The sequence below is a fragment of the Haematobia irritans genome, chromosome 2 (genome assembly GCF_050003625.1).
Source record: "Haematobia irritans isolate KBUSLIRL chromosome 2, ASM5000362v1, whole genome shotgun sequence".
Taxonomy (NCBI): Eukaryota; Metazoa; Arthropoda; class Insecta; order Diptera; family Muscidae; genus Haematobia; species Haematobia irritans.
The window spans coordinates 126932943-126953159 of NC_134398.1; positions in this window are offsets into that span (position 1 = coordinate 126932943).

Below are 20217 nucleotides of genomic sequence, written 5' to 3' on the forward strand. Positions count from 1 at the left end.
CCAAAATTCAAAATTTTGATGAAAATCCTCAAAAAATCAAATTTTTCATATGAAAAACTTAAATTGGCCATATCTCCTTAAATATGCGTCCTAGAGCGAAAAGAAGGTTAATTCGTGACCACCCCCCAAAAGTCAAAATTTTGATGAAAATCCTCGAAAAATTAAATGTTTCAGATGAAAAACTTAAATTGGCCATATCTCCTTAAATATGCGTCCTAGAGCGAAAAGAAGGTTAATTCGTGACCACCACCCAAAATTCAAAATTTTAATGAAAATCCTCGAAGAATCAAATTTTTCATATGAAAAACTTAAATTGGCCATATCTCCTTAAATATGCGTCCTAGAGCGAAAAGAAGGTTAATTCGTGACCACCCCCCAAAAGTCAAAATGTTGATGAAAATCCTCGAAAAATTAAATTTTTCATATGAAAAACTTAAATTGGCCATATCTCCTTAAATATGCGTCCTAGAGCGAAAAGGACTTTAATTCGTGACCACCCCCCAAAATTCAAAATTTTGATGAAAATCCTCAAAAAATCAAATTTTTCATATGAAAGACTTAAATTGGCCATATCTCCTTAAATATGCGTTCTAGAGCGAAAAGAAGGTTAATTCGTGACCACCCCCAAAAATCAAAATTTTGATGAAAATCCTCGAAAAATCAAATTTTTCATATGAAAAACTTAAATTGGCCATATCTCCTTAAATATGCGTCCTAGAGCGAAAAGAAGGTTAATTCGTGACCACCCCCCAAAAATCAAAATTTTGATGAAAATCCTCGAAAAATTAAATTTTTCATATGAAAAACTTAAATTGGCCATATCTCCTTAAATATGCGTCCTAGAGCGAAAAGAAGATTAATTCGTGACCACCACCCAAAATTCAGAATTTTGATGAAAATCCTCGAAAAATCAAATTTTTCATATGAAAAACTTAAATTGGCCATATCTCCTTAAATATGCGTCCTAGAGCGAAAAGAAGGTTAATTCGTGACCACCCCCAAAAATCAAAATTTTGATGAAAATCCTCGAAAAATTAAATTTTTCATATGAAAAACTTAAATTGGCCATATCTCCTTAAATATGCGTCCTAGAGCGAAAAGAAGGTTAGTTCGTGACCACCCCCAAAAAAATCACAATTTTGATGAAAATCCTCGAAAAATCAAATTTTTTGTATGAAAAACTTAAATTGGCCATACCTCCTTAAATATGCGTCCTAGAGCGAAAAGAAGGTTAATTCGTGACCACCCCCCAAAAATCAAAATTTTGATGAAAATCCTCGAGAAATCTAATTTTTCGTATGAAAAACTTAAATTGGCCATATCTCCTTAAATATGCGTCCTAGAGCGAAAAGGACTTTAATTCGTGACCACCCCCAAAAAAATCACAATTTTGATGAACATCCTCGAAAAATCAAAATTTTCATATGAAAAACTTAAATTGGCCATATCTCCTTAAATATGCGTCCTAGAGCGAAAAGAAGGTTAATTCGTGATCACCCCCCAAAAATCAAAATTTTGATGAAAATCCTCGAAAAATCAAATTTTTCATATGAAAAACTTAAATTGGCCATATCTTCTTAAATACGCGTCCTAGAGCGAAAAGGACTTTAATTCGTGACCACCCCCAAAAAATCAAAATTTTTATGAAAATTCTCAAAAAATCAATTTTTTTTTATGAAAAACTTAAATTGGCCATATCTCCTTAAATATGCGTCTTAGAGCGAAAAGAAGGTTAATTCGTGACCACCCCCCAAAAATCAAAATTTTGATGAAAATCCTCGAAAAATTAAATTTTCCTAGAGCGAAAAGAAGGTTAATTCGTGACCACCCCCCAAAAATCAATATTTTGATGAAAATCCTCAAAAAAATCAAATTTTTATATGAAAAACTTAAATTGGCCATATCTCCTTAAATATGCGTCCTAGAGCGAAATGAAGGTTAATTCGTGTACACCCCCCAAAAATCAAAATTTTAATGAAAATCCTCAAAAAATCCAATTTTTCATATGAAAAACTTAAATTGGCCATATCTCCTTAAATATGCGTCCTAGAGCGAAAAGAAGGTTAATTCGTGTACACCCCCCAAAAATCAAAATTTTAATGAAAATCCTCAAAAAATCCAATTTTTCATATGAAAAACTTAAATTGGCCATATCTCCTTAAATATGCGTCCTAGAGCGAAAAGAAGGTTAATTCGTGACCGCCCCCCCAAAAATCAAAATTTTAATGAAAATCCTCAAAAAATCAAATTTTTATATGAAAAACTTAAATTGGCCATATCTCCTTAAATATGCGTCCTAGAGCGAAAAGAAGGTTAATTCGTGACCACCCCCCAAAAATCAAAATTTTAATGAAAATCCTCAAAAAATCAAATTTTTCATATGAAAAACTTAAATTGGCCATATCTCCTTAAATATGCGTCCTAGAGCGAAAAGAAGGTTAATTCGTGACCACCCCCCAAAAATCAAAATTTTGATGAAAATCCTCGAAAAATCAAATTTTTCATATGAAAAACTTAAATTGGCCATATCTCCTTAAATATGCGTCCTAGAGCGAAAAGAAGGTTAATTCGTGACCACCCCCCAAAATTCAAAATATTGATGAAAATCCTCGAAAAATCAAATTTTTCATATGAAAAACTTAAATTGGCCATATCTCCTTAAATATGCGTCCTAGAGCGAAAAGAAGGTTAATTCGTGACCACCCCCCAAAAATCAAAATTTTGATGAAAATCCTCAAAAAATCAAATTTTTCATATGAAAAACTTAAATTGGCCATATCTCCTTAAATATGCGCCCCAGAGCGAAAAGGACTTTAATTCGTGACCACCCCCAAAAAAATCAAAATTTTGATGAAAATCCTCGAAAAATCAAATTTTTCATATGAAAAACTTAAATTGGCCATATCTTCTTAAATATGCGTCCTAGAGCGAAAAGAAGGTTAATTCGTGACCACCCCCCAAAATTCAAAATTTTGATGAAAATCCTCGAAAAATCGAATTTTTCATATGAAAAACTTAAATTGGCCATATCTCCTTAAATATGCGTCCTAGAGCGGAAAGGACTTTAATTCGTGACCACCCCCAAAAAATCAAAATTTTAATGAAAATACTCAAAAAATCAAATTTTTCATATGAAAAACTTAAATTGGCCATATCTCCTTAAATATGCGTCCTAGAGCGAAAAGGACTTTAATTCGTGACCACCCCCAAAAAAATCAAAATTTTAATGAAAATACTCAAAAAATCAAATTTTTCATATGAAAAACTTAAATTGGCCATATCTCCTTAAATATGCGTCCTAGAGCGAAAAGAAGGTCAATTCGTGACCACCCCCCAAAAATCAAAATTTTGATGAAAATCCTCGAAAAATTAAATTTTTCATATGAAAAACTTAAATTGGCCATATCTCCTTAAATATGCGTCCTAGAGAGAAAAGAAGGTTAATTCGTGACCACCCCCCAAAATTCAAAATTTTGATGAAAATCCTCGAAAAATCAAATTTTTCATACGAAAAACTTAAATTGGCCATATCTCCTTAAATATGCGTCCTAGAGCGAAAAGAAGGTTAATTCGTGACCACCCCCCAAAATTCAAAATGTTAATGAAAATCCTCGAAAAATTAAATTTTTCATATGAAAAACTTAAATTGGCCATATCTCCTTAAATATGCGTCCTAGAGCGAAAAGGACTTTAATTCGTACCACCCCCCAAAAATCAAAATTTTGATGAAAATCCTCAAAAAAATAAATTTTTTTATATGAAAAACTTAAATTGGCCATATCTCCTTAAATATGCGTCCTAGAGCGAAAAGAAGGTTAATTCGTGACCACCCCCCGAAAATCAAAATTTTGATGAAAATCCTCGAAAAATCAAATTTTTTATATGAAAAACTTAAATTGGCCATATCTCCTTAAATATGCGTCCTAGAGCGAAAAGGACTTTAATTCGTGACCACCCCAAAAAAAATCAAAATTTTGATGAAAATCCTCGAAAAATCAAATTTTTCATATGAAAAACTTAAATTGGCCATATCTCCTTATATATGCGTCCTAGAGCGAAAAGAAGGTTAATTCGTGACCACCCCCAAAAAATCGAAATTTTGATGAAAATCCTCGAAAAATCAAATTTTTTATATGAAAAACTTAAATTGGCCATATCTCCTCAAATATGCGTCCTATAGCGAAAAGAAGGTTAATTCGTGACCACCCCCCAAAAATCAATATTTTGATGAAAATCCTCAAAAAAATCAAATTTTTCATATGAAAAACTTAAATTGGCCATATCTCCTTAAATATGCGTCCTAGAGCGAAAAGAAGGTTAATTCGTGACTACCCCCCAAAATTCAAAATTTTGATGAAAATTCTCGAAAAATCAAATTTTTCATATGAAAAACTTAAATTTGCCATATCTCCTTAAATATGCGTCCTAGAGCGAAAAGAAAGTTAATTCGTGACCACCCCCCAAAAATCAAAATTTTGATGAAAATCCTCAAAAAATCAAATTTTTCATATGAAAAACTTAAATTGGCCATATCTCCTTAAATATGCGTCCTAGAGCGAAAAGAAGGTTAATTCGTGACCGCCCCCCAAAAATCAAAATTTTAATGAAAATCCTCGAAAAATTAAATTTTTCATATGAAAAACTTAAATTGGCCATATCTCCTTAAATATGCGTCCTAGAGCGAAAAGAAGGTTAATTCGTGACCACCACCCAAAATTCAAAATTTTGATGAAAATCCTCGAAAAATCAAATTTTTCAATGAAAAACTTAAATTGGCCATATCTCCTTAAATATGCGTCCTAGAGCGAAAAGAAGGTTAATTCGTGACCACCCCCAAAATTCAAAATTTTGATGAAAATCCTCAAAAAATCAAATTTTTCATATGAAAAACTTAAATTGGCCATAACTCCTTAAATATGCGTTCTAGAGCGAAAAGAAGGTTAATTCGTGACCACCCCCAAAAATCACAATTTTGATGAAAATCCTCGAAAAATCAAATTTTTCATACGAAAAACTTAAATTGGCCATATCTCCTTAAATATGCGTCCTAGAGCGAAAAGAAGGTTAATTCGTGACCACCCCCCAAAATTCAAAATGTTAATGAAAATCCTCGAAAAATTAAATTTTTCATATGAAAAACTTAAATTGGCCATATCTCCTGAAATATGCGTCCTAGAGCGAAAAGAAGGTTAATTCGTGACCACCTCCCAAAAATCAAAATTTCAATGAAAATCCTCGAAAAATCAAATTTTTCATATGAAAAACTTAAATTGGCCATATCTCCTGAAATATGCGTCCTAGAGCGAAAAGAAGGTTAATTCGTGACCACCCCCCGAAAATCAAAATTTTGATGAAAATCCTCGAAAAATCAAATTTTTTATATGAAAAACTTAAATTGGCCATATCTCCTTAAATATGCGTCCTAGAGCGAAAAGGACTTTAATTCGTGACCACCCCCCAAAAATCAAAATTTTGATGAAAATCCTCGAAAAATTAAATTTTTCATATGAAAAACTTAAATTGGCCATATCTCCTTAAATATGCGTCCTAGAGCGAAAAGAAGATTAATTCGTGACCACCACCCAAAATTCAGAATTTTGATGAAAATCCTCGAAAAATCAAATTTTTCATATGAAAAACTTAAATTGGCCATATCTCCTTAAATATGCGTCCTAGAGCGAAAAGAAGGTTAATTCGTGACCACCCCCAAAAATCAAAATTTTGATGAAAATCCTCGAAAAATTAAATTTTTCATATGAAAAACTTAAATTGGCCATATCTCCTTAAATATGCGTCCTAGAGCGAAAAGAAGGTTAATTCGTGACCACCCCCAAAAAAATCACAATTTTGATGAAAATCCTCGAAAAATCAAATTTTTCGTATGAAAAACTTAAATTGGCCATATCTCCTTAAATATGCGTCCTAGAGCGAAAAGAAGGTTAATTCGTGACCACCCCCCAAAAATCAAAATTTTGATGAAAATCCTCGAGAAATCTAATTTTTCGTATGAAAAACTTAAATTGGCCATATCTCCTTAAATATGCGTCCTAGAGCGAAAAGGACTTTAATTCGTGGCCACCCCCAAAAAAATCACAATTTTGATGAAAATCCTCGAAAAATCAAATTTTTCATATGAAAAACTTAAATTGGCCATATCTCCTTAAATATGCGTCCTAGAGCGAAAAGAAGGTTAATTCGTGACCACCCCCCAAAAATCAAAATTTTGATGAAAATCCTCGAAAAATCAAATTTTTTATATGAAAAACTTAAATTGGCCATATCTTCTTAAATATGCGTCCTAGAGCGAAAAGGACTTTAATTCGTGACCACCCCCAAAAAATCAAAATTTTTATGAAAATTCTCAAAAAATCAAATTTTTTTTATGAAAAACTTAAATTGGCCATATCTCCTTAAATATGCGTCCTAGAGCGAAAAGAAGGTTAATTCGTGACCACCCCCCAAAAATCAAAATTTTGATGAAAATCCTCGAAAAATTAAATTTTCCTGGAGCGAAAAGAAGGTTAATTCGTGACCACCCCCCAAAAATCAATATTTTGATGAAAATCCTCAAAAAAATCAAATTTTTATATGAAAAACTTAAATTGGCCATATCTCCTTAAATATGCGTCCTAGAGCGAAATGAAGGCTAATTCGTGTACACCCCCCAAAAATCAAAATTTTAATGAAAATCCTCAAAAAATCCAATTTTTCATATGAAAAACTTAAATTGGCCATATCTCCTTAAATATGCGTCCTAGAGCGAAAAGAAGGTTAATTCGTGTACACCCCCCAAAAATCAAAATTTTAATGAAAATCCTCAAAAATTCCAATTTTTCATATGAAAAACTTAAATTGGCCATATCTCCTTAAATATGCGTCCTAGAGCGAAAAGAAGGTTAATTCGTGACCGCCCCCCCAAAAATCAAAATTTTAATGAAAATCCTCAAAAAATCAAATTTTTTATATGAAAAACTTAAATTGGCCATATCTCCTTAAATATGCGTCCTAGAGCGAAAAGAAGGTTAATTCGTGACCACCCCCCAAAAATCAAAATTTTAATGAAAATCCTCAAAAAATCAAATTTTTCATATGAAAAACTTAAATTGGCCATATCTCCTTAAATATGCGTCCTAGAGCGAAAAGAAGGTTAATTCGTGACCACCCCCCAAAAATCAAAATTTTGATGAAAATCCTCGAAAAATCAAATTTTTCATATGAAAAACTTAAATTGGCCATATCTCCTTAAATATGCGTCCTAGAGCGAAAAGAAGGTTAATTCGTGACCACCCCCCAAAAATCAAAATTTTGATGAAAATCCTCGAAAAATCAAATTTTTCATATGAAAAACTTAAATTGGCCATATCTCCTTCAATATGCGTCCTAGAGCGAAAAGGACTTTAATTCGTGACCACCCCCAAAAAATCAAAATTTTTATGAAAATTCTCAAAAAATCAAATTTTTTTATGAAAAACTTAAATTGGCCATATCTCCTTAAATATGCGTCCTAGAGCGAAAAGAAGGTTAATTCGTGACCACCCCCCAAAATTCAAAATTTTGATGAAAATCCTCGAAAAATCAAATTTTTCATATGAAAAACTTAAATTGGCCATATCTCCTTAAATATGCGTCCTAGAGCGAAAAGAAGGTTAATTCGTGACCACCCCCCAAAAATCAAAATTTTGATGAAAATCCTCGAAAAATCAAATTTTTCATATGAAAAACTTCAATTGGCCATATCTCCTTAAATATGCGTCCTAGAGCGAAAAGAAGGTAAATTCGTGACCACCCCCCAAAATTCAAAATTTTGATGAAAATCCTCGAAAAATCAAATTTTTCATATGAAAAACTTAAATTGGCCATATCTCCTTAAATATGCGTCCTAGAGCGAAAAGAAGGTTAATTCGTGACCACCCCCCAAAAATCAAAATTTTGATGAAAATCCTCGAAAAATCAAATTTTTCATATGAAAAACTTAAATTGGCCATATCTCCTTCAATATGCGTCCTAGAGCGAAAAGGACTTTAATTCGTGACCACCCCCAAAAAATCAAAATTTTTATGAAAATTCTCAAAAAATCAAATTTTTTTATGAAAAACTTAAATTGGCCATATCTCCTTAAATATGCGTCCTAGAGCGAAAAGAAGGTTAATTCGTGACCACCCCAAAAAATTCAAAATTTTGATGAAAATCCTCGAAAAATCAAATTTTTCATATGAAAAACTTAAATTGGCCATATCTCCTTAAATATGCGTCCTAGAGCGAAAAGAAGGTTAATTCGTGACCACCCCCCAAAAATCAAAATTTAATGAAAATCCTCGAAAAATCAAATTTTTCATATGAAAAACTTAAATTGGCCATATCTCCTTAAATATGCGTCCTAGAGCGAAAAGAAGGTAAATTCGTGACCACCCCCCAAAATTCAAAATTTTGATGAAAATCCTCGAAAAATCAAATTTTTCATATGAAAAACTTAAATTGGCCATATCTCCTTAAATATGCGTCCTAGAGCGAAAAGAAGGTTAATTCGTGACCACCCCCCAAAAATCAAAATTTTGATGAAAATCCTCGAAAAATCAAATTTTTCATATGAAAAACTTAAATTGGCCATATCTCCTTAAATATGCGTCCTAGAGCGAAAAGAAGGTTAATTCGTGACCACCCCCCAAAATTCAAAATTTTGATGAAAATCCTCAAAAAATCAAATTTTTCATATGAAAGACTTAAATTGGCCATATCTCCTTAAATATGCGTTCTAGAGCGAAAAGAAGGTTAATTCGTGACCACCCCCAAAAATCAAAATTTTGATGAAAATCCTCGAAAAATCAAATTTTTCATATGAAAAACTTAAATTGGCCATATCTCCTTAAATATGCGTCCTAGAGCGAAAAGAAGGTTAATTCGTGACCACCCCCCAAAAATCAAAATTTTGATGAAAATCCTCGAAAAATTAAATTTTTCATATGAAAAACTTAAATTGGCCATATCTCCTTAAATATGCGTCCTAGAGCGAAAAGAAGATTAATTCGTGACCACCACCCAAAATTCAGAATTTTGATGAAAATCCTCGAAAAATCAAATTTTTCATATGAAAAACTTAAATTGGCCATATCTCCTTAAATATGCGTCCTAGAGCGAAAAGAAGGTTAATTCGTGACCACCCCCAAAAATCAAAATTTTGATGAAAATCCTCGAAAAATTAAATTTTTCATATGAAAAACTTAAATTGGCCATATCTCCTTAAATATGCGTCCTAGAGCGAAAAGAAGGTTAATTCGTGACCACCCCCAAAAAAATCACAATTTTGATGAAAATCCTCGAAAAATCAAATTTTTCGTATGAAAAACTTAAATTGGCCATATCTCCTTAAATATGCGTCCTAGAGCGAAAAGAAGGTTAATTCGTGACCACCCCCCAAAAATCAAAATTTTGATGAAAATCCTCGAGAAATCTAATTTTTCGTATGAAAAACTTAAATTGGCCATATCTCCTTAAATATGCGTCCTAGAGCGAAAAGGACTTTAATTCGTGACCACCCCCAAAAAAATCACAATTTTGATGAAAATCCTCGAAAAATCAAATTTTTCATATGAAAAACTTAAATTGGCCATATCTCCTTAAATATGCGTCCTAGAGCGAAAAGAAGGTTAATTCGTGACCACCCCCCAAAAATCAAAATTTTGATGAAAATCCTCGAAAAATCAAATTTTTCATATGGCCATATCTTCTTAAATATGCGTCCTAGAGCGAAAAGGACTTTAATTCGTGACCACCCCCAAAAAATCAAAATTTTTATGAAAATTCTCAAAAAATCAAATTTTTTTTATGAAAAACTTAAATTGGCCATATCTCCTTAAATATGCGTCCTAGAGCGAAAAGAAGGTTAATTCGTGACCACCCCCCAAAAATCAAAATTTTGATGAAAATCCTCGAAAAATCAAATTTTTCATATGAAAAACTTAAATTGGCCATATCTTCTTAAATATGCGTCCTAGAGCGAAAAGGACTTTAATTCGTGACCACCCCCCAAAAATCAATATTTTGATGAAAATCCTCAAAAAAATCAAATTTTTATATGAAAAACTTAAATTGGCCATATCTACTTAAATATGCGTCCTAGAGCGAAATGAAGGTTAATTCGTGTACACCCCCCAAAAATCAAAATTTTAATGAAAATCCTCAAAAAATCCAATTTTTCATATGAAAAACTTAAATTGGCCATATCTCCTTAAATATGCGTCCTAGAGCGAAAAGAAGGTTAATTCGTGTACACCCCCCAAAAATCAAAATTTTAATGAAAATCCTCAAAAATTCCAATTTTTCATATGAAAAACTTAAATTGGCCATATCTCCTTAAATATGCGTCCGAGAGCGAAAAGAAAGTTAATTCGTGACCGCCCCCCCAAAAATCAAAATTTTAATGAAAATCCTCAAAAAATCAAATTTTTTATATGAAAAACTTAAATTGGCCATATCTCCTTAAATATGCGTCCCAGAGCGAAAAGGACTTTAATTCGTGACCACCCCCAAAAAAATCACAATTTTGATGAAAATCCTCGAAAAATCAAATTTTTCATATGAAAAACTTAAATTGGCCATATCTCCTTAAATATGCGTCCTAGAGCGAAAAGAAGGTTAATTCGTGACCACCCCCCAAAATTCAAAATATTGATGAAAATCCTCGAAAAATCAAATTTTTCATATGAAAAACTTAAATTGGCCATATCTCCTTAAATATGCGTCCTAGAGCGAAAAGAAGGTTAATTCGTGACCACCCCCCAAAAATCAAAATTTTGATGAAAATCCTCAAAAAATCAAATTTTTCATATGAAAAACTTAAATTGGCCATATCTCCTTAAATATGCGTCCCAGAGCGAAAAGGACTTTAATTCGTGACCACCCCCAAAAAAATCAAAATTTTGATGAAAATCCTCGAAAAATCAAATTTTTCATATGAAAAACTTAAATTGGCCATATCTTCTTAAATATGCGTCCTAGAGCGAAAAGAAGGTTAATTCGTGACCACCCCCCAAAATTCAAAATTTTGATGAAAATCCTCGAAAAATCAAATTTTTCATATGAAAAACTTAAATTGGCCATATCTCCTTAAATATGCGTCCTAGAGCGAAAAGGACTTTAATTCGTGACCACCCCCAAAAAATCAAAATTTTAATGAAAATACTCAAAAAATCAAATTTTTCATATGAAAAACTTAAATTGGCCATATCTCCTTAAATATGCGTCCTAGAGCGAAAAGGACTTTAATTCGTGACCACCCCCAAAAAAATCAAAATTTTAATGAAAATACTCAAAAAATCAAATTTTTCATATGAAAAACTTAAATTGGCCATATCTCCTTAAATATGCGTCCTAGAGCGAAAAGAAGGTCAATTCGTGACCACCCCACAAAAATCAAAATTTTGATGAAAATCCTCGAAAAATTAAATTTTTCATATGAAAAACTTAAATTGGCCATATCTCCTTAAATATGCGTCCTAGAGAGAAAAGAAGGTTAATTCGTGACCACCCCCCAAAATTCAAAATTTTGATGAAAATCCTCGAAAAATCAAATTTTTCATACGAAAAACTTAAATTGGCCATATCTCCTTAAATATGCGTCCTAGAGCGAAAAGAAGGTTAATTCGTGACCACCCCCCACAATTCAAAATGTTAATGAAAATCCTCGAAAAATTAAATTTTTCATATGAAAAACTTAAATTGGCCATATCTCCTTAAATATGCGTCCTAGAGCGAAAAGGACTTTAATTCGTACCACCCCCCCAAAAATCAAAATTTTGATGAAAATCCTCAAAAAAATCAAATTTTTTATATGAAAAACTTAAATTGGCCATATCTCCTTAAATATGCGTCCTAGAGCGAAAAGAAGGTTAATTCGTGACCACCCCCCGAAAATCAAAATTTTGATGAAAATCCTCGAAAAATCAAATTTTTTATATGAAAAACTTAAATTGGCCATATCTCCTTAAATATGCGTCCTAGAGCGAAAAGAAGGTTAATTCGTGACCACCCCCCAAAATTCAAAATTTTGATGAAAATCCTCAAAAAATCAAATTTTTCATATGAAAAACTTAAATTGGCCATAACTCCTTAAATATGCGTTCTAGAGCGAAAAGAAGGTTAATTCGTGACCACCCCCAAAAATCACAATTTTGATGAAAATCCTCGAAAAATCAAATTTTTCATACGAAAAACTTAAATTGGCCATATCTCCTTAAATATGCGTCCTAGAGCGAAAAGAAGGTTAATTCGTGACCACCCCCCAAAAATCAATATTTTGATGAAAATCCTCAAAAAAATCAAATTTTTCATATGAAAAACTTAAATTGGCCATATCTCCTTAAATATGCGTCCTAGAGCGAAAAGAAGGTTAATTCGTGACTACCCCCCAAAATTCAAAATTTTGATGAAAATTCTCGAAAAATCAAATTTTTCATATGAAAAACTTAAATTTGCCATATCTCCTTAAATATGCGTCCTAGAGCGAAAAGAAAGTTAATTCGTGACCACCCCCCAAAAATCAAAATTTTGATGAAAATCCTCAAAAAATCAAATTTTTCATATGAAAAACTTAAATTGGCCATATCTCCTTAAATATGCGTCCTAGAGCGAAAAGAAGGTTAATTCGTGACCACCCCCCAAAATTCAAAATTTTGATGAAAATCCTCAAAAAATCAAATTTTTCATATGAAAAACTTAAATTGGCCATATCTCCTTAAATATGCGTTCTAGAGCGAAAAGAAGGTTAATTCGTGACCACCCCCAAAAATCAAAATTTTGATGAAAATCCTCGAAAAATCAAATTTTTCAATGAAAAACTTAAATTGGCCATATCTCCTTAAATATGCGTCCTAGAGCGAAAAGAAGGTTAATTCGTGACCACCCCCCAAAATTCAAAATTTTGATGAAAATCCTCAAAAAATCAAATTTTTCATATGAAAAACTTAAATTGGCCATATCTCCTTAAATATGCGTTCTAGAGCGAAAAGAAGGTTAATTCGTGACCACCCCCAAAAATCAAAATTTTGATGAAAATCCTCGAAAAATCAAATTTTTCATACGAAAAACTTAAATTGGCCATATCTCCTTAAATATGCGTCCTAGAGCGAAAAGAAGGTTAATTCGTGACCACCCCCCAAAATTCAAAATGTTAATGAAAATCCTCGAAAAATTAAATTTTTCATATGAAAAACTTAAATTGGCCATATCTCCTTAAATATGCGTCCTAGAGCGAAAAGGATTTTAATTCGTGACCACCCCCCAAAAATCAAAATTTTGATGAAAATCCTCAAAAAAATCAAATTTTTTATATGAAAAACTTAAATTGGCCATATCTCCTTAAATATGCGTCCTAGAGCGAAAAGAAGGTTAATTCGTGACCACCCCCCGAAAATCAAAATTTTGATGAAAATCCTCGAAAAATCAAATTTTTTATACGAAAAACTTAAATTGGCCATATCTCCTTAAATATGCGTCCTAGAGCGAAAAGGACTTTAATTCGTGACCACCCCAAAAAAAATCAAAATTTTGATGAAAATCCTCGAAAAATCAAATTTTTCATATGAAAAACTTAAATTTGCCATATCTCCTTAAATATGCGTCCTAGAGCGAAAAGAAAGTTAATTCGTGACCACCCCCCAAAAATCAAAATTTTGATGAAAATCCTCAAAAAATCAAATTTTTCATATGAAAAACTTAAATTGGCCATATCTCCTTAAATATGCGTCCTAGAGCGAAAAGAAGGTTAATTCGTGACCGCCCCCCAAAAATCAAAATTTTAATCAAAATCCTCGAAAAATTAAATTTTTCATATGAAAAACTTAAATTGGCCATATCTCCTTAAATATGCGTCCTAGAGAGAAAAGAAGGTTAATTCGTGACCACCACCCAAAATTCAAAATTTTGATGAAAATCCTCGAAAAATCAAATTTTTCAATGAAAAACTTAAATTGGCCATATCTCCTTAAATATGCGTCCTAGAGCGAAAAGAAGGTTAATTCGTGACCACCCCCCAAAATTCAAAATTTTGATGAAAATCCTCATAAAATCAAATTTTTCATATGAAAAACTTAAATTGGCCATATCTCCTTAAATATGCGTCCTAGAGCGAAAAGAAGGTTAATTCGTGACCACCCCCCAAAAATCAAAATTTTGATGAAAATCCTCGAAAAATCAAATTTTTCATATGAAAAACTTAAATTGGCCATATCTCCTTCAATATGCGTCCTAGAGCGAAAAGGACTTTAATTCGTGACCACCCCCAAAAAATCAAAATTTTTATGAAAATTCTCAAAAAATCAAATTTTTTTATGAAAAACTTAAAATGGCCATATCTCCTTAAATATGCGTCCTAGAGCGAAAAGAAGGTTAATTCGTGACCACCCCCCAAAATTCAAAATTTTGATGAAAATCCTCGAAAAATCAAATTTTTCATATGAAAAACTTAAATTGGCCATATCTCCTTAAATATGCGTCCTAGAGCGAAAAGAAGGTTAATTCGTGACCACCCCCCAAAAATCAAAATTTTGATGAAAATCCTCGAAAAATCAAATTTTTCATATGAAAAACTTAAATTGGCCATATCTCCTTAAATATGCGTCCTAGAGCGAAAAGAAGGTAAATTCGTGACCACCCCCCAAAATTCAAAATTTTGATGAAAATCCTCGAAAAATCAAATTTTTCATATGAAAAACTTAAATTGGCCATATCTCCTTAAATATGCGTCCTAGAGCGAAAAGAAGGTTAATTCGTGACCACCCCCCAAAAATCAAAATTTTGATGAAAATCCTCGAAAAATCAAATTTTTCATATAAAAAACTTAAATTGGCCATATCTCCTTAAATATGCGTCCTAGAGCGAAAAGAAGGTTAATTCGTGACCACCCCCCAAAATTCAAAATTTTGATGAAAATCCTCAAAAAATCAAATTTTTCATATGAAAGACTTAAATTGGCCATATCTCCTTAAATATGCGTTCTAGAGCGAAAAGAAGGTTAATTCGTGACCACCCCCAAAAATCAAAATTTTGATGAAAATCCTCGAAAAATCAAATTTTTCATATGAAAAACTTAAATTGGCCATATCTCCTTAAATATGCGTCCTAGAGCGAAAAGAAGGTTAATTCGTGACCACCCCCAAAAAATCAAAATTTTTATGAAAATTCTCAAAAAATCAAATTTTTTTATGAAAAACTTAAATTGGCCATATCTCCTTAAATATGCGTCCTAGAGCGAAAAGAAGGTTAATTCGTGACCACCCCCCAAAATTCAAAATTTTGATGAAAATCCTCGAAAAATCAAATTTTTCATATGAAAAACTTAAATTGGCCATATCTCCTTAAATATGCGTCCTAGAGCGAAAAGAAGGTTAATTCGTGACCACCCCCCAAAAATCAAAATTTTGATGAAAATCCTCGAAAAATCAAATTTTTCATATGAAAAACTTAAATTGGCCATATCTCCTTAAATATGCGACCTAGAGCGAAAAGAAGGTAAATTCGTGACCACCCCCCAAAATTCAAAATTTTGATGAAAATCCTCGAAAAATCAAATTTTTCATATGAAAAACTTAAATTGGCCATATCTCCTTAAATATGCGTCCTAGAGCGAAAAGAAGGTTAATTCGTGACCACCCCCCAAAAATCAAAATTTTGATGAAAATCCTCGAAAAATCAAATTTTTCATATGAAAAACTTAAATTGGCCATATCTCCTTAAATATGCGTCCTAGAGCGAAAAGAAGGTTAATTCGTGACCACCCCCCAAAAATCAAAATTTTGATGAAAATCCTCGAAAAATTAAATTTTTCATATGAAAAACTTAAATTGGCCATATCTCCTTAAATATGCGTCCTAGAGCGAAAAGAAGGTTAATTCGTGACCACCCCCAAAAATCAAAATTTTGATGAAAATCCTCGAAAAATTAAATTTTTCATATGAAAAACTTAAATTGGCCATATCTCCTTAAATATGCGTCCTAGAGCGAAAAGAAGGTTAATTCGTGACCACCCCCAAAAAAATCACAATTTTGATGAAAATCCTCGAAAAATCAAATTTTTCGTATGAAAAACTTAAATTGGCCATATCTCCTTAACTATGCGTCCTAGAGCGAAAAGAAGGTTAATTCGTGACCACCCCCCAAAAATCAAAATTTTGATGAAAATCCTCGAGAAATCTAATTTTTCGTATGAAAAACTTAAATTGGCCATATCTCCTTAAATATGCGTCCTAGAGCGAAAAGGACTTTAATTCGTGACCACCCCCAAAAAAATCACAATTTTGATGAAAATCCTCGAAAAATCAAATTTTTCATATGAAAAACTTAAATTGGCCATATCTCCTTAAATATGCGTCCTAGAGCGAAAAGAAGGTTAATTCGTGACCACCCCCCAAAAATCAAAATTTTGATGAAAATCCTCGAAAAATCAAATTTTTCATATGAAAAACTTAAATTGGCCATATCTTCTTAAATATGCGTCCTAGAGCGAAAAGGACTTTAATTCGTGACCACCCCCAAAAAATCAAAATTTTTATGAAAATTCTCAAAAAATCAAATTTTTCATATGAAAAACTTAAATTGGCCATATCTCCTTAAATATGCGTCCTAGAGCGAAAAGAAGGTTAATTCGTGACCACCCCCCAAAAATCACAATTTTGATGAAAATCCTCGAAAAATCAAATTTTTATATGAAAAACTTAAATTGGCCATATCTCCTTAAATATGCGTCCTAGAGCGAAATGAAGGTTAATTCGTGTACACCCCCCAAAAATCAAAATTTTAATGAAAATCCTCAAAAAATCCAATTTTTCATATGAAAAACTTAAATTGGCCATATCTCCTTAAATATGCGTCCTAGAGCGAAAAGAAGGTTAATTCGTGTACACCCCCCAAAAATCAAAATTTTAATGAAAATCCTCAAAAAATCCAATTTTTCATATGAAAAACTTAAATTGGCCATATCTCCTTAAATATGCGTCCTAGAGCGAAAAGAAGGTTAATTCGTGACTGCCCCCCCAAAAATCAAAATTTTAATGAAAATCCTCAAAAAATCAAATTTTTTATATGAAAAACTTAAATTGGCCATATCTCCTTAAATATGCGTCCTAGAGCGAAAAGAAGGTTAATTCGTGACCACCCCCCAAAAATCAAAATTTTAATGAAAATCCTCAAAAAATCAAATTTTTCATATGAAAAACTTAAATTGGCCATATCTCCTTAAATATGCGTCCTAGAGCGAAAAGAAGGTTAATTCGTGACCACCCCCCAAAAATCAAAATTTTAATGAAAATCCTCAAAAAATCAAATTTTTCATATGAAAAACTTAAATTGGCCATATCTCCTTAAATATGCGTCCTAGAGCGAAAAGAAGGTTAATTCGTGACCACCCCCCAAAAATCAAAATTTTGATGAAAATCCTCGAAAAATCAAATTTTTCATATGAAAAACTTAAATTGGCCATATCTCCTTAAATATGCGTCCTAGAGCGAAAAGAAGGTTAATTCGTGACCACCCCCCAAAATTCAAAATATTGATGAAAATCCTCGAAAAATCAAATTTTTCATATGAAAAACTTAAATTGGCCATATCTCCTTAAATATGCGTCCTAGAGCGAAAAGAAGGTTAATTCGTGACCACCCCCCAAAAATCAAAATTTTGATGAAAATCCTCAAAAAATAAAATTTTTCATATGAAAAACTTAAATTGGCCATATCTCCTTAAATATGCGTCCCAGAGCGAAAAGGACTTTAATTCGTGACCACCCCCAAAAAAATCAAAATTTTGATGAAAATCCTCGAAAAATCAAATTTTTCATATGAAAAACTTAAATTGGCCATATCTCCTTAAATATGCGTCCTAGAGCGAAAAGAAGGTTAATTCGTGACCACCCCCCAAAATTCAAAATTTTGATGAAAATCCTCGAAAAATCAAATTTTTCATATGAAAAACTTAAATTGGCCATATCTCCTTAAATATGCGTCCTAGAGCGAAAAGGACTTTAATTCGTGACCACCCCCAAAAAATCAAAATTTTAATGAAAATACTCAAAAAATCAATTTTTTCATATGAAAAACTTAAATTGGCCATATCTCCTTAAATATGCGTCCTAGAGCGAAAAGGACTTTAATTCGTGACCACCCCCAAAAAAATCAAAATTTTAATGAAAATACTCAAAAAATCAAATTTTTCATATGAAAAACTTAAATTGGCCATATCTCCTTAAATATGCGTCCTAGAGCGAAAAGAAGGTCAATTCGTGACCACCCCCCAAAAATCAAAATTTTGATGAAAATCCTCGAAAAATTAAATTTTTCATATGAAAAACTTAAATTGGCCATATCTCCTTAAATATGCGTCCTAGAGAGAAAAGAAGGTTAATTCGTGACCACCCCCCAATATTCAAAATTTTGATGAAAATCCTCGAAAAATCAAATTTTTCATACGAAAAACTTAAATTGGCCATATCTCCTTAAATATGCGTCCTAGAGCGAAAAGAAGGTTAATTCGTGACCACCTCCCAAAATTCAAAATGTTAATGAAAATCCTCGAAAAATTAAATTTTTCATATGAAAAACTTAAATTGGCCATATCTCCTTAAATATGCGTCCTAGAGCGAAAAGGACTTTAATTCGTACCACCCCAAAAAAAATCAAAATTTTGATGAAAATCCTCAAAAAAATCAAATTTTTTATATGAAAAACTTAAATTGGCCATATCTCCTTAAATATGCGTCCTAGAGCGAAAAGAAGGTTAATTCGTGACCACCCCCCGAAAATCAAAATTTTGATGAAAATCCTCGAAAAATCAAATTTTTTATATGAAAAACTTAAATTCGCCATATCTCCTTAAATATGCGTCCTAGAGCGAAAAGGACTTTAATTCGTGACCACCCCAAAAAAAAATCAAAATTTTGATGAAAATCCTCGAAAAATCAAATTTTTCATATGAAAAACTTAAATTGGCAATATCTCCTTATATATGCGTCCTAGAGCGAAAAGAAGGTTAATTCGTGACCACCCCCAAAAAATCGAAATTTTGATGAAAATCCTCGAAAAATCAAATTTTTTATATGAAAAACTTAAATTGGCCATATCTCCTCAAATATGCGTCCTATAGCGAAAAGAAGGTTAATTCGTGACCACCCCCCAAAAATCAATATTTTGATGAAAATCCTCAAAAAAATCAAATTTTTCATATGAAAAACTTAAATTGGCCATATCTCCTTAAATATGCGTCCTAGAGCGAAAAGAAGGTTAATTCGTGACCGCCCCCCAAAAATCAAAATTTTAATGAAAATCCTCGAAAAATTAAATTTTTCATATGAAAAACTTAAATTGGCCATATCTCCTTAAATATGCGTCCTAGAGCGAAAAGAAGGTTAATTCGTGACCACCACCCAAAATTCAAAATTTTGATGAAAATCCTCGAAAAATCAAATTTTTCAATGAAAAACTTAAATTGGCCATATCTCCTTAAATATGCGTCCTAGAGCGAAAAGAAGGTTAATTCGTGACCACCCCCCAAAATTCAAAATTTTGATGAAAATCCTCAAAAAGTCAAATTTTTCATATGAAAAACTTAAATTGGCCATATCTCCTTAAATATGCGTTCTAGAGCGAAAAGAAGGTTAATTCGTGACCACCCCCAAAAATCAAAATTTTGATGAAAATCCTCGAAAAATCAAATTTTTCATACGAAAAACTTAAATTGGCCATATCTCCTTAAATATGCGTCCTAGAGCGAAAAGAAGGTTAATTCGTGACCACCCCCCAAAATTCAAAATGTTAATGAAAATCCTCGAAAAATTAAATTTTTCATATGAAAAACTTAAATTGGCCATATCTCCTTAAATATGCGTCCTAGAGCGAAAAGGACTTTAATTCGTACCACCCCCCAAAAATCAAAATTTTGATGAAAATCCTCAAAAAAATCAAATTTTTTATATGAAAAACTTAAATTGGCCATATCTCCTTAAATATGCGTCCTAGAGCGAAAAGGAGGTTAATTCGTGACCACCCCCCGAAAATCAACATTTTGATGAAAATCCTCGAAAAATCAAATTTTTTATATGAAAAACTTAAATTGGCCATATCTCCTTAAATATGCGTCCTAGAGCGAAAAGGACTTTAATTCGTGACCACCCCAAAAAAAATCAAAATTTTGATGAAAATCCTCGAAAAATCAAATTTTTCATATGAAAAACTTAAA